This window comes from Apodemus sylvaticus, chromosome 2 (assembly GCF_947179515.1).
Source record: "Apodemus sylvaticus chromosome 2, mApoSyl1.1, whole genome shotgun sequence".
NCBI classification, from domain to species: Eukaryota; Metazoa; Chordata; class Mammalia; order Rodentia; family Muridae; genus Apodemus; species Apodemus sylvaticus.
Genome location: NC_067473.1, coordinates 105,521,447 through 105,535,214, shown reverse-complemented (window position 1 = coordinate 105,535,214; position 13,768 = coordinate 105,521,447). Strand labels below are relative to the sequence as shown.

Here is a 13,768-nt window from a genome sequence, read left to right as displayed (position 1 = left end):
AGGGGAATGTCAGAACAGGGAAGCAGGAGTGGGTAGGTTTCTAAGCAAGAGGAGAGCAGATGGGATAGGGGATTTTTGGAGGGGGAAATGAGGAAAGGGGGATAACATTTGAAATGCAAATAAAGAAAATATCTAAAAAAAAAACCCTTCAGCACAGATTTGTTTATATTCCATTCTGATTTTTATATTTCTTTGACCTCATTTGTAAACAAAAACCACTCCCAACATTCTACCTCTGCCATAATACATTAAATTGAAACATTACTTGCAAATCTTAGAACATATGGGGAGGTGGCAGCGATGTAGTTGAGTGCTTGCATATGGATGAAAAAATTAATTAAGACTACAGTAGTGTGTCATTAAAAATCTCTCTGACATTAAATCACTGAGACTGTTCCAAAGGAAGGTGAAGATAAGACATCTTTACTAATTTTTAGCTATCTGATAGAACACTCAAAAACTTATTCTGCTCCTTTCTCTGGTTCAGATTTTTTTAGGAGCACAATAAACACTATGGCTGCATATATAAATATTGTTTAGAGTATTTTTTAAACTATATATAATCAATGCAAACTGCTTGCTTCAAAATATCTAATGATTAATTTCATAGTAAGTTCTGGATTCCCTCCTAGTTTTCCCATCAATTTCCTGCCAATTTATCACATTTAAAATCTGCAATACTCAAAATTCATGGGGAAAAGAGAATTGAAGAAAACTAATTACATATGAAAACATTTAGACATTGAATCAGCCCAGGAAATCTGCAGGCATATTGAGAGTATAAGAGGAAAGAAATTCAGTTAGCAATAATCACGCCTCAGATAAACCTCATTGGCTATGATACTGCCACTGCGCAAAGCTAAGAAAGAAATTCATACAAGGAAATTCAAAGTAAATCTGCCAAAAGACAGGCTCATTACACAGTTGTGCATGTGAAGGCATGAACCGGAAGAAGAAAAACAAGTTCCAATTCCCCCTAAGCATGCTTTCAAAAGGGCTTGAATTAGATTGTTCTTACTTTTCAAGACTATTGACTGAAACGTCAATATTCTGAAATTAATTGCAACATATTGTGATGTTTTATATCAATGTTAATAAAGTTTTTATTTAATTAAGCAAAAAAGTAGATTCTGCTTTTGTCAAATTTATGAATACAATAATTGCAATATATAGAAAAGGAAAACATAACAAATAACAATCCCAATATCAATATTAGGTACCCCTTCTGAAAAGCCAGACTAGGAGAATGAGAAATAGGATACAGTAATTGTGGTATAATAAGACTATTTCCTATGGAAAAAAATTAAAAATAAGATATTAAAGTCAAACAAACAAATAACAAAAACAGCAGCAACAACAGAAGACAGACATAATTCCATTGGTTTCCAAATAATGTTCCCTGTTAAATGATTCAAAAGCCAATATTTATAACACTTGGTGCTTCCTTTTATTTTCTTTGCATTGTCATCTGTTCCAGCCAGATTTCTGATTAAAGAAGTCATATAGTGAAGAAAATCAATTCTTTGTTTTTCTAAATTCATTAATTTATTTATTTACATCCCAAATGCTGCTCTCACCCAGTCACCACTCTACAGAGTCCCCCTCATCTTCCTCTACTTTTTCTCTAAGAGGGTCCATTATTTTTTTCTTATACATTTCATCCCCACAATAGATTCTCTTCTCCACTCCTTCCAGTTTCCTCCCTCATTCCTGCTTCTCCCCTGTCCTCTAGGTCCCTGTCTGCTTCTTCTGCTCCCCTTTAAAAAGAAAAGAGCAGGCTTCACAGGGATACTGTGACATAGCATACTGAACATAGCATAACAATTTACAATTAGACTAAACACAAATGCTCATATCAACCTTTGACAAGGCAAGCCTTGTAGAAAAGTAGAAGGAGGAGACATGCACCACATCTGGCACAGAGAGGACACCACTTCCTGATACTCCCTGGAGAACTGACAGGAGCAGGGTATTAGTTCGCCTATCCCCTTCCACCCCTTCTACCTCTCCCTCCTCCCCTGTCACTGCCCCTTGCCATATTTTTGTTGGACGTGGGAGACCTGTACCACATCTGGCATGAAGAGAACACCATTTCCTGATAAACTCTAGAGAACCAACAGGAGCAGGATATTAGAAAACCTACAGGAGCAGGGCATTCGAGAATTGGTAGGAACAGGGCATTAGACCCGCCAAGTCTGCCACAGGGGAGACCTCATCGCCTGATACTTCCTGGAAAATCAGCTATTTGCAGGGCATTGGACAGAAAGAGAATCCCAGGAGTTCAGAAAAACAGGCCTGCAGGATAGAAAAGATCGTGTCAGCAAGACCAGCTAACACCAGAGATAACAAGATGGACAAAGGCAAATGCAAGTTCATTACCAATAGAAACCAAGGCAACATGGCACCATCAGAACTCAGCTCTCCCACAAGAGCAAATCCTGCATACTCCATCATATCAGAAAAGCAAGAACCAGATTTAAAATCACATCTTATATCACTGATGGAGGACAACAAGAAGGACATAAATAACTCCCTTAAAGAACTACAAGAGAACATGGGTCAACAGGTAGAAGCACAAAAATCCCTTAAAGAAAGACAAGAGAATATGGATCAAAAGGTAGAAGCCCTTAAAGAGGAAACACAAAAATCTCTTTCTTTGTTTAATGCATTTGGTGTTTTGATTATTATGTGACAGGAGAATTTGGGTCAACAGGCAACAGGTTGAAGACCTTAAAGAGGCAATACAAAAATCCCATAGGGAATTACGGGAGAACATGTGTCAACATGCAGAAACCCTTAAAGAAGAATCACAAAAACCCCTAAGAGAAACACAGGAGAACATGCATCAACAGGTAGAAGCCCATAAAGAGGAAAGACAAAAATTCCTTAAAGAATTTCAGGAAAAAACAAACAAACAAGTGAAGGAACTAAATAAAACTATTCAGGATCTAAACCTGGAAATAGAATCAACAGAGAAATTACAGAGTGAAACATCTCTGAAAATAGAGAACCTTGGAAAGAATTCAGAAGTCATAGATGCAAGCCTCAGCAACAGAATAAAAGAGATAGAAAAAAGAATCTTGAATGCTGAAGATTCCAGAGAAATTATTGACTCAACAGTCAAAGAAAATGCAAAATGCAAAAGGCTTGTAACCCAAAACATCCAGGAACTCCAGGATACAATGAGAAGACCAAACCTAAGGATAATAGGAATAGAAGAAAGCAAGGATTTACATCTTTTTTAAAAAAAATTATTGATATATTTATTTACATTTCAAATGACTTCCCCTTTTCTGGACCCCCACTCCCCGAAAGTCCCATCAGTCCCCTTCCCTCCCCCTGTTTTCCCACCCAACCCTTCCCACTTCCCTGTTCTGATTTTGTTCTATAATGCTTCACTGAGTCTTTCCAGAACAAGGGGCCACTCCTCCATTCTCCTTGTACCTCATTTTATGTGTGGATTATGTTTTGGGTATTCCAGTTTTCTAGGTTAATATCCACTTATTAGTGAGTACATACCATGATTCATCTTTTGAGTCTGGGTTACCTCACTTAAAATCATCAGATCCTACTACAAAAGCCTATACTCAACACAACTGGAAAATCTGGAGGAAATGGACAATTTCCTAGACAGATACCAAATACCAAAATTAAATCAGGAACAAATAGATCATCAAAACAGTCCCATAACCCCTAAAGAAATAGAAGGGGTCATAGAAAGTCTTCCAACCAAAAAAAGCACAGGACCAGGTGGTTTCAGTGCAGGATTCTATCAGACCTTCAAAGAAGACCTAACATCAATACTCTTCAATCTATTCTACAAAATAAAAACAGAAGGAATCCTACCCAATTCCTTCTACGAAGCCATAATTATGCTGATACCAAAACCACACAAAGATCCAACAAAGAAAGAAAACTTCAGACCAACCTCCCTTAGGAACATCGATGCAAAAATACTCAATAAAATTCTTGCCAACCGAATCCAAGAACACATCAAAACGATCATCCACCATGATCAAGTAGGCTTTATCGCATGGTTGCAGGGTTGGTACAATATATGGAAATCCATCAATGCAATCCACTACATAAACAAACTCAAAGAAAAAAACCATATGGTCATTTCATTGGATGCTGAAAAAGCATTTGACAAAATTCAGCACCTTTTCTTGCTTAAAGTCTTGGAAAGAATAGGAATTCAAGGCCCATACCTAAACATAGTAAAAGCAATATACAGTAATCCAGTAGCCAGCATCAAACTAAATGGAGAGAAATTTGAAGCAATCCCACTAAAATCAGGGACTAGACAGGGCTGTCCCTTTCTCCTTATCTTTTCAATATTGTACTTGAGGTACTAGCTCGGGCAATTCGACAACATAAGAAGGTCAAAGGGATTCAAATTGGAAAGGAAGAAGTCAAACTATCATTATTTGCAGATGACATGATAGTCTACCTAAGTGACCCAAAAAACTCCACTAGAGAGCTCCTACAGCTGATAAACAACTTCAGCAAAGTGGCAGGTTATAAAATCAACTCAAAAAAATCAGTGGCCTGCCTATACTCAAAGGAGAAGCAGGCTGAGAAAGAAATTAGGGAAATGATCCCCTTCACAATAGCCACAAACAGTATAACGTATCTTGGGGTGACTTTTACCAAACATGTGAAAGCTCTGTATGACAAGAACTTCAAGACTCTGAAGAAGGAAATGGAAGAAGACTTCAAAAAATGGGAAAACCTCCCATGCTCATGGATTGGCAGCATCAATATACTTAAAATGGCCATTTTACCAAAAGCAATACACAGATTCAATGCAATACCCATCAAAATCCCAACTCAATTCTTCACAGAGTTAGAAAGAGCAATTATCAAATTCATCTGGAATAATAAAAAACCCAGGATAGCTAAAACTACTCTTAGCAACAAAAGAAATTCTGGGGGAATCAGTATTCCTGACCTCAAGCAATACTACAGAGCAATAGTGTTAAAAACTGCATGGTATTGGTACAGTGACAGGCAGGCAGATCAATGGAACAGGATTGAAGATCCAGAAATGAACCCACACACCTATGGCCACCTGATCCTCGACAAAGGGGCTGAAAATATCCAATGGAAAAAGATAGCCTTTTCAACAAATGGTGCTGTTTCAACTGGAGGTCAGAATGCAGAAGAATGTGAATTGATCCATCCTTGTCTCCTTATACTAAGCTCAAATCCAAGCGGATCAAGGACATCCACATAAAGCCAGATACTCTGAAGCTAATAGAAAAGAAACTGGGGAAGACCCTTGAGGACATCGGTACAGGGAGAAAGTTTCTGAACAGAACGCCAATAATAGCGTATGCTCTAAGATCAAGAATTGACAAATGGGACCTCATAAAATTACAAAGTTTCTGTAAGGCAAAGGGCACCATCAAAAGGACAAATCGGCAACCAACAAATTGGGAAAAGATCTTCACCAATCCTACATCAGATATAGGGCTAATATCCAATATATATGAAGAACTCAAGAATTTAGACTCCAGAAAACCAAATAACCCTATGAAAAAATGGGGTACAGAGTTAAACAAAGAATTCTCACCTGAAGAACTTCGGATGGCGGAGAAACATCTTAAAAAATGCTCAAATTCATTAGCCATTAGGGAAATGCAAATCAAAACAACCCTGAGATTTCAACTCACACCAGTCAGAATGGCTAAGATTAAAAATTCAGGAGACAGCAGGTGTTGGTGAGGATGTGGAGAAAGAGGAGCACTCCTCCACTGCTGGTGGGGTTGCAAATTGGTACAACCGTTCGGGAAATCAGTCTGGTGGTTCCTCTGAAAACTGGGCACCTCACTTCCAGAAGATCCTGCTATACCACTCCTGGGCATATACCCAAAAGATTCCCCAGCATGTAATAAGGATACATGTTCCACTATGTTCATCGCAGCCCTATTTATAATTGCCAGAAGTTGGAAAGAACCCAGGTATCCCTCAACAGAAGAGTGGATGCAAAAAATGTGGTATATATACAAAATGGAGTACTACTCAGCCATTAGAAACAATGAATTCATGAAATTCTTAGGCAAATGGGTGGAGCTGGAGAACATCATACTAAGTGAGGTAACCCAGACTCAAAAGAGGATTTACATCTTAAAAGCACAATAAATATCTTCAACAAAATTATAGAAGAAAACTTCCCTAACCTAAAGTAAGAGATGCCAATGAACATACAGGAATCCTATAGAAATCCAAACAGATTTGACCAGAGCAGAAATTTCTCCTGTCACATAATAATCAAAACACCAAATGCATTAAACAAAGAAAGAATATTAAAACCAGTAAGAGAAAGAGGTCAAGTAACACATAAAGGCAGACCTATCAGAATTACACCAGACTTCTCACCAGAGACTATGAAAGCCAGAAGAGCCTGGGCAGATATCATACAGACCCTAAGAGCACATAAATGTCAGCCCAGACTACTATACCCAGCAAAACTTTCATTTACCATAGATGGTAAAAACAAGACATTGCATGACAAAAGCAGATTCACACAGTATCTTTCCACAAATCCAGCTCTTCAAAGGATAATGGGTGGAAAATACCAACACAAGACAGTGAACCACACTATAAATAAATCAATAAGGTAACTTTCATCAAACCCAATAGAAGATAGCTACACAACCAGAAAGTCCCCTTTAACTCAGAACTTTGTTGCATACAAGAAACCCACAAATATTCTTATATTTATTCTTATATATAATTTTTTATTCTTTATTTTATTTTTTATTTATTATTTATTTATTTTATTCTTTATTTTATATATAATAATTTATTCTTATATATAAAGCAACAATCACTTTTCCTTAATATCTCTTAATATCAATGGTCTCAATTTCCCTATAAAAAGACATAGACTAACGGACTTGATATGTAAACAGGACCCAATGTTTTGCTGCATACAAGAAACCCACCTCAGTGACAAAGACAGGCTCTATTTAAGAGTCAAAGGATGGAAAACAATTTTCCAAACAAATGGTCCCAAGATACAAGTTGGAGTGGCCATTCTTATATCTTATATAAATATATTCTTATATTTATTCTTATATATAATTTTTTATTCTTTATTTTATTTATTATTTATTTATTTTATTCTTTATTTTATATATAATTATTTATTCTTATATATAAATATATTCTTATATTTATATTTCTTATATTTATTCTTATATTCTAAATATATTGTTATATTCTTATGTAAAATTGACTTTCAACCAAAAGTTATCAAAAAATATAAGGAGGGACACTTCATACTGTTCGAAGGAAAAGTCTACCAAGATGAACTCTCAATTTTGAACATCTATGCTCCTATCGCAAGAGACCCACATTCATAAAAGAAACTTTATTAAAGCTCAAAGCACACATTGAACCCCACACAATAATAGTGGGAAACTTCAACTACCCACTGTCAAAAAAGGACAAGTCATAGAACCAGAAACTAAACAGAGATACAGTGAAAGTAACTGAAGTTATGGACCAACTGGGTCTAACAGATATTTATAGAACATTCCACCCTAAAACAAAAGAATATACCTTCTTCTCAACACCTCATGGAACCTTCTCCAAAATTGCATATAACTGGTCACAAAATGGGCCTCAACAGATATAGAAATACTGAAATTATTCCATGTATCTTATCAGATCACCACGGCCTAAGGCTGGTATTAAGCTCAAACAAAAGCAATAGAAAACACACATATACATGGACTTTGAAGAATGCTCTTCTCAATGATAGCTTGGTCAAGGAAGAAATAAAGAAAGAAATTGAAGACTTTGGAGAGATCTGGAATCCAAGGTCCATACCTAAACATAGTGAAAGCAATATACTGCAAACCGATAGCCAACATCAAACTAAATGGAGAGAAACTTGAGGCAATCCCACTAAAATCAGGGAGAAGACAAGGCTGCCTACTCTCTCACTATCTATTCAATATAGTACTTGAAGTCCTAGCCAGAGAAATCAGGCAGCAAAAATAGGTCAAAGGCATACAAATTGGAAAGGAAGAAGTCAAACTATCACTATTTGCAGATGATATGATAGTATTCTTAAGCAACCAGACCAGAGAACTCTTAAAGCTGATAAACAACTTGAGCAAAGTGTCTGGATATAAAATTAACTCAAGCAAATCAGTAGCCTACCTCTACTCAAAGAATAAAAGAGATGAGAAAGAAATTAGGGAAATGACACCCCTCACAACAGTCCCAAATAATATTTCATACTAGGTGAGATCCTGACAAAGCAAGTGAAGGGTCTATGTGACAAGAGCTTTAAGCCTCTGAAGAAAGAAATTGAAGAAAGTCTCAGAAGATGGAAAGATCTCCCATGTTCATGGATTGGCAGGATCAATATAGTAAAAATGGCCACCATGCCGAAAGCAATCTACAGTTTCAATGCAATCCCCATCCAAATTCCAAATCAATTCCTCATAGATCTAGAAAGAGAAATTCTCAAATTCATCTGAAATAACAAAAAACCCAGGATAGCAAAAACTATTCCCCACAACAAAAGATATTCTGGGGAATCACCATCCCTGACCTCAAGCTCTCCTACAGAGCAATAGTGATAAAAACTGTTTGGTACTGGTATGCAGACAGGCAGGAAGATCAATGGAATAGACTTGAAGACCCAGAAAAGAACCCACAAATGTACAGTCACTTGATATTTGACAGAGGAGCTAAAAACATCCAGTGGAAAAAAGACAGTACTTTTAACAAATGGTACTGTATCAACTGGAGGTCTGCAGGCAGACAAGTGCAAATCAACCCATTCTTATCTCCTTGTACAAAGCTCTGGCCCAAGTGGATCAAAGACCTGCACATAAAATCAGACACACTGAAGATTATAGAGGAGAAAATGGGGACAAACCTTGAACACATGGGCACAGGGGAAAAGTTTCTGAACAGAACACCAATGGCTTGTGCTCTAAGAACCAGAATCGACAAATGGGACCTCATAAAACTGCAAATTTTCTGTAAAACAAAGGACATAGTCAATAGGACAAAACGGCAATCAACAAATTGGGAAAAAATCTTTGCAAACCCTACATCTGATAGAAGGTTAATATCCAACGTATACAAAGAACACAAGATAGTCTCCAGAGAATCAAATAACCCAATAAAAATTGGGTACAAAGCTAAGCAGGAAATTCTCAACTGAGGAAACTCAAATGGCTCTAAAGCAGCTAAAGAAATGTTCAGCATCCTTAGTTATCAGGGAAATGCAAATCAAAACAAAACTGAGATTCCACCATACACTATCAGAATGGCTAAGATGAAAAACTCAGGGGACAACAGATGCTGGAGATGATGTGGGGAAAGAGGAACACTTCTCCATTGTTGGTGGGATTGCAAGCTTGTAAAACCACTCTGGAAATCAGTTTGGCAATTCCTCGGAAAATTTGACATACCCGTGGACCCAGCTATACCACTCCTGGGCATATACCCAGAAAGTGCTCCTACATGTAATAAGGACACATGCTCCACTATATTCATAGCTGCCTTATTTATAATGGCCAGAAGCTGGAAAGAACCCAGATGTCCCCCAACAGAGGAATGGATACAGAAACTGTTGCATATATACACAATGGAGTACTAGTCAGCTATTATAAAAAATGAATTCATGAAATTCTTAGGCAAATGGATGGAACTAGAAAATGTCATCCTGAGTAAGGTAACAGTCACAAAAGAACGCCCATGGTATGCATTCACTAGTAAGCAGGTGCTAGTCCAAAAGTTCAAAATAAACAATTTACAATTCACCCAGCACAGGAAGCTCAAGAAGAAGGAGGACTTAAGTGAAGGTGCTATGGTTCCTCTGAGAAAGGGAGCATAATACTCACAGGAGCAACAAGGGAGGCAATGTTTGGATCAGAGTCTGAAATAAAGGCCACCCAGTGGCTGCCCTACCTGGGGATTCATCCTATAAACAGTCACCAAATCCCGACACTATGACAAGAAGCGTGTACCAACAGGAGCATGCCATGGCTGTCTCCAGAGGGGCCTGCCAGAGCTTTACAAATACAGAAGCAGAAACTAGCAACCAACTATTGGACTTGGCTTGGGGTTTCCAACAGAGGATTTGGAGGGTGGTACTGAGGAGCTGAAGGGGTTTATAACCCCATAGGAAGAACAATGGCTTTGGACACCCAGACACCCCAAGATACCCAGGGACTGAACCATCAACCAAGGGGTACACTTGGTTCCAGTCAAAAATGTGGCAGAGGAATGCCTTGTTGGGCATCAGTGGGAGGAGTGATCTTTGGCCAGGTAAAGGCTCAATAGAGGCCCCAACAAAGGGAAACGGAGGGAGGTGGGGGGAGGTGGGAGTGTGTTGGGTAGAGGGCCATATACATGGAGGCAGGGGGTGGGAGGAGGGGTAGGGAATCTTTGGGGAGAGGGCTTTTGGGAGTGGGGAAATTGGGAAAGGTTTTACCATTGAAAATGTAAATGAAGAAGTTACTCAATAAAATTAAATAAAAAATAAATAAAAAATAATTCAAAAGAAAAAAAAAAGTAGAAAGAAAAGGTCCACACCGAAGGCAGTAGAGTCAGACACCACACACACATACACACACACACACACACACACACACACACACAGTTGGGTGTTCTTGTAGGACTCCTAACTGTGGGAGAGAGAGAGTGTGTGTGTGTGTGTGTGTGTGAGTGACCTAGCTCAGATTCATACATGGTCTTTGATTACCCCTTTAGTTTTTGAGAGCCTCTATGAGCACTGCTCAGTTGAGTCTTTGGGCCATGTTCTTGTGTTTTCTTTGACTCCTATGACTTCCTCCCGCTCTTTTTCCAGTTTTACCAGCTTCACTTTGTGTTTGGCTATGCTCCCTCCAGGTACTGTATGAAACCTCTCTGATGATAATTCTCTAGGCACTAATCTACGAGTGTAGCAGAATAGCATTAGGAGTTATTTCATTGACTTTTTTCCAGTTGTGTTTGGTTCTATTCTGACTCTCAGGCTGTCCAGCCTCTAGTTCCTGCTCTACCAGGCAGTACAGGGCATTTATTTTCTCTTGAGAGGGAGCCTGGAAGAGAAAAATAAACCTCTATATTGTTTCTTTTAAATTAAAAAATTAATTTTGATGGTTAATGACAAGAGCTACCTTGTGTTTGTTTTTCCATTTATTTGTATTTTTTCTTTCTTTCCTTCTCTTCTGCAGACACCTCTCAGCTCTGAGCCATTTATTTAATAAATCTTATTACCTTTGATTGTGTTTTCCATTGGGAAAAAATAAAATCCATCATGAACTTTACTCTTATAAATTCATTTAAAATTAGCTTTTCATTTCTTAATAAGATGGATGTTGTGGTACGGAATGGCACAAGTCATTTTGGTGCTTGCAGCTCTTATTATGTCTAATATGGATATGTTTGTAACTCAAAATATTTAATGTAGCTTTTGCTTCTCAAATTAAAAAAATTGAGACAAGGGAAGGTAATTAAATACAGCATCCTGCTACTGTAGTTTTTAATCACTCACCCATGTTCTCATTACTCTATTTGGTTTAGGTGTCCTTCTACATGACTGAGAATTCCTGCAATTAAACGGTGTTTCATTTCTGGAGTCCTTTAAAAACATCCATTCATTACAGCTACACATGTAGTTAGTTAATGACTTGCGATATCCCTGGGGTGTCATGATTTATGATGATTAACAATCCTTCATTCTACTCCAGCATAGAAGGTGACTTATGCTTGAAAGTGCCAATTACAAGTTGTTCTTCTTTCCTGTACATTGTAGAGAGAAAACACATTGGACAAAAGCAACTTTTTGAGGAAAAAGTCAGTTTGACTAACCCTTCCAGGTGCATCATTAAGGAAAGAAAGGACAAAAACTCTAACAGGAGCTTGAAGCAGAATGCTGAGAAAAGTGCTACAAGTTAGCTAGATCACAGACATGTGCTTAGATAGCTTTATGTTATTATTATTAGTAGTAGTAATAGTAGTAGTAGTAATAGTAATCATAGTAGTAATATTAATTATAATAGCAGCAAGAAGAGAAGAGGTAGTAGTATTCCTTCAATAGTTTTGGATTATAATAAAATTATATCCATTCCCTTTCTTTTACTTCCTACAACCTCACCCACATATATTTAATTTCTCTTTTTCTAATTAATATCCTTTTTCTTTGTTAATTTTTACACATGTGTGTAACATATATATATATATATATATATATATATATATATGTTATATATATATATGTTATATATATATAAACAAACACATATGTACTTATATACATATATATGTATGTATGTGTATACATATAAGTATATGTATATAATTAGAAATTTTGGGATGGTACATGAAGGAAAGTGTCAGGCAGAGTCACTGATTTAGGTACTGTATAAACAGCTTCTGGTTTAATGGAAAGGAAGGATATGATGTGGGAGAGGCCTTTGGGTAAAGAACATGTAGGAAAGTTCCTGTTAGAAACCTTGAGATGGTTTGAGGTGTAGATCTGTGTGAAGGGACTAGCCCAATGCTCCGGCTATTTGACATGTGTTATATCTGGAGGTTGCAGAAGGTGTGTCGAGGGGAAATTCAGGCAGATACACTTGTAAGAATTTGTTGGTTCTGGTTCCAGCTTCTTTATACAATGACTAGAGTTTGAAGAAATGTGCTACCCACAGTAGGCTAACACCCCTTCATCAATTAACAACTAGAACAATTCCTTATATATGTGTCCATAGGCCAATTATATCTGGGCAACCTCCCAATGAATACTGCTTCTCTAATGACTTTTGATTGTATCAAGTTGCCAGGTAATACTAACTAGGACACAGGCTATCTGGAGTGCCATGTATGTAGTTTAAAAGTCTTTGCTATAAATTTATTTTCTCCATACTTCTGCTCTTTCTTCACCATTTCACTTCCTGTTTAATTTTTTTATACACTGATAGAAGAAAGTTCTAATTTTTCTTTCTAATCAACAAAGTGACTATCTGATTTCAGAATGTAAAGTGACAGAGAAGACCATTTTTCTCTGACCTCAGCCATAGCCTACCATCAGAACACAACCAGAAGTCAGAATTTCAAAACTAGCCATTTATTTCAATACAAGATATTTCCTAACTTTTTAGTAATCTTATATCAAAATGACCATTTTACACTATGAATGAAGATATTCTACAATTTTTAGTAGCTAATTTGAAATTTTCACACAGTGCTTTGTAAAACTTACAAATTAGCCACATAAAATTTTAGAATATTGTTCATTGATAATCCTACCTGATATTACTTCTGAGAAAGCACCACAACTTGACAAATGTTATCAAAAATAGGACTGAATCACTGAAAACTAAGGCATTCAACCAAACAAATGTATAAACAAGACACCAACAATTTTGAGATCTATCTAAATATTTGTGAATGACTAAACATTTCATGAAAATTGTGGGATGTTGATACCTAACTATAAATTACAGAATCTAAAATAAAATCATGAACTGATTCAATTACTAAGAATCTTGGTATTATGATTCTGCAAAAATAAGACTGACTCATGAATATTTGACAGGGTTATGCTTTTCCTCTGGGAATTGTCATCTTTTTTTTTTTTAAACAGAAATCTTATTTGATATCTTTTTCTCTGAATGATAAGTTTATTTACTGAAGTATATCACTTAAAAAACAAAATTTAGAAGTATTATAGAATATGTTTTCATTGAACAGGACTGAAATAATATCCTACTCATAACAAATGTTCTAGTGA

General features: G+C 36.8%; 1 non-coding gene across 1 annotated transcript; it reads right to left on the bottom strand.

Annotated features, from left to right (window-relative positions):
- Nucleotides 1-719: 719 nt before the first annotated feature.
- Nucleotides 720-861, bottom strand: LOC127679635 (U4 spliceosomal RNA). Its single transcript, XR_007976885.1, has one exon. It is a non-coding gene; the product is annotated as a U4 spliceosomal RNA (small nuclear RNA).
- Between the last annotated feature and the right edge of the window lie 12,907 nt (nucleotides 862-13,768).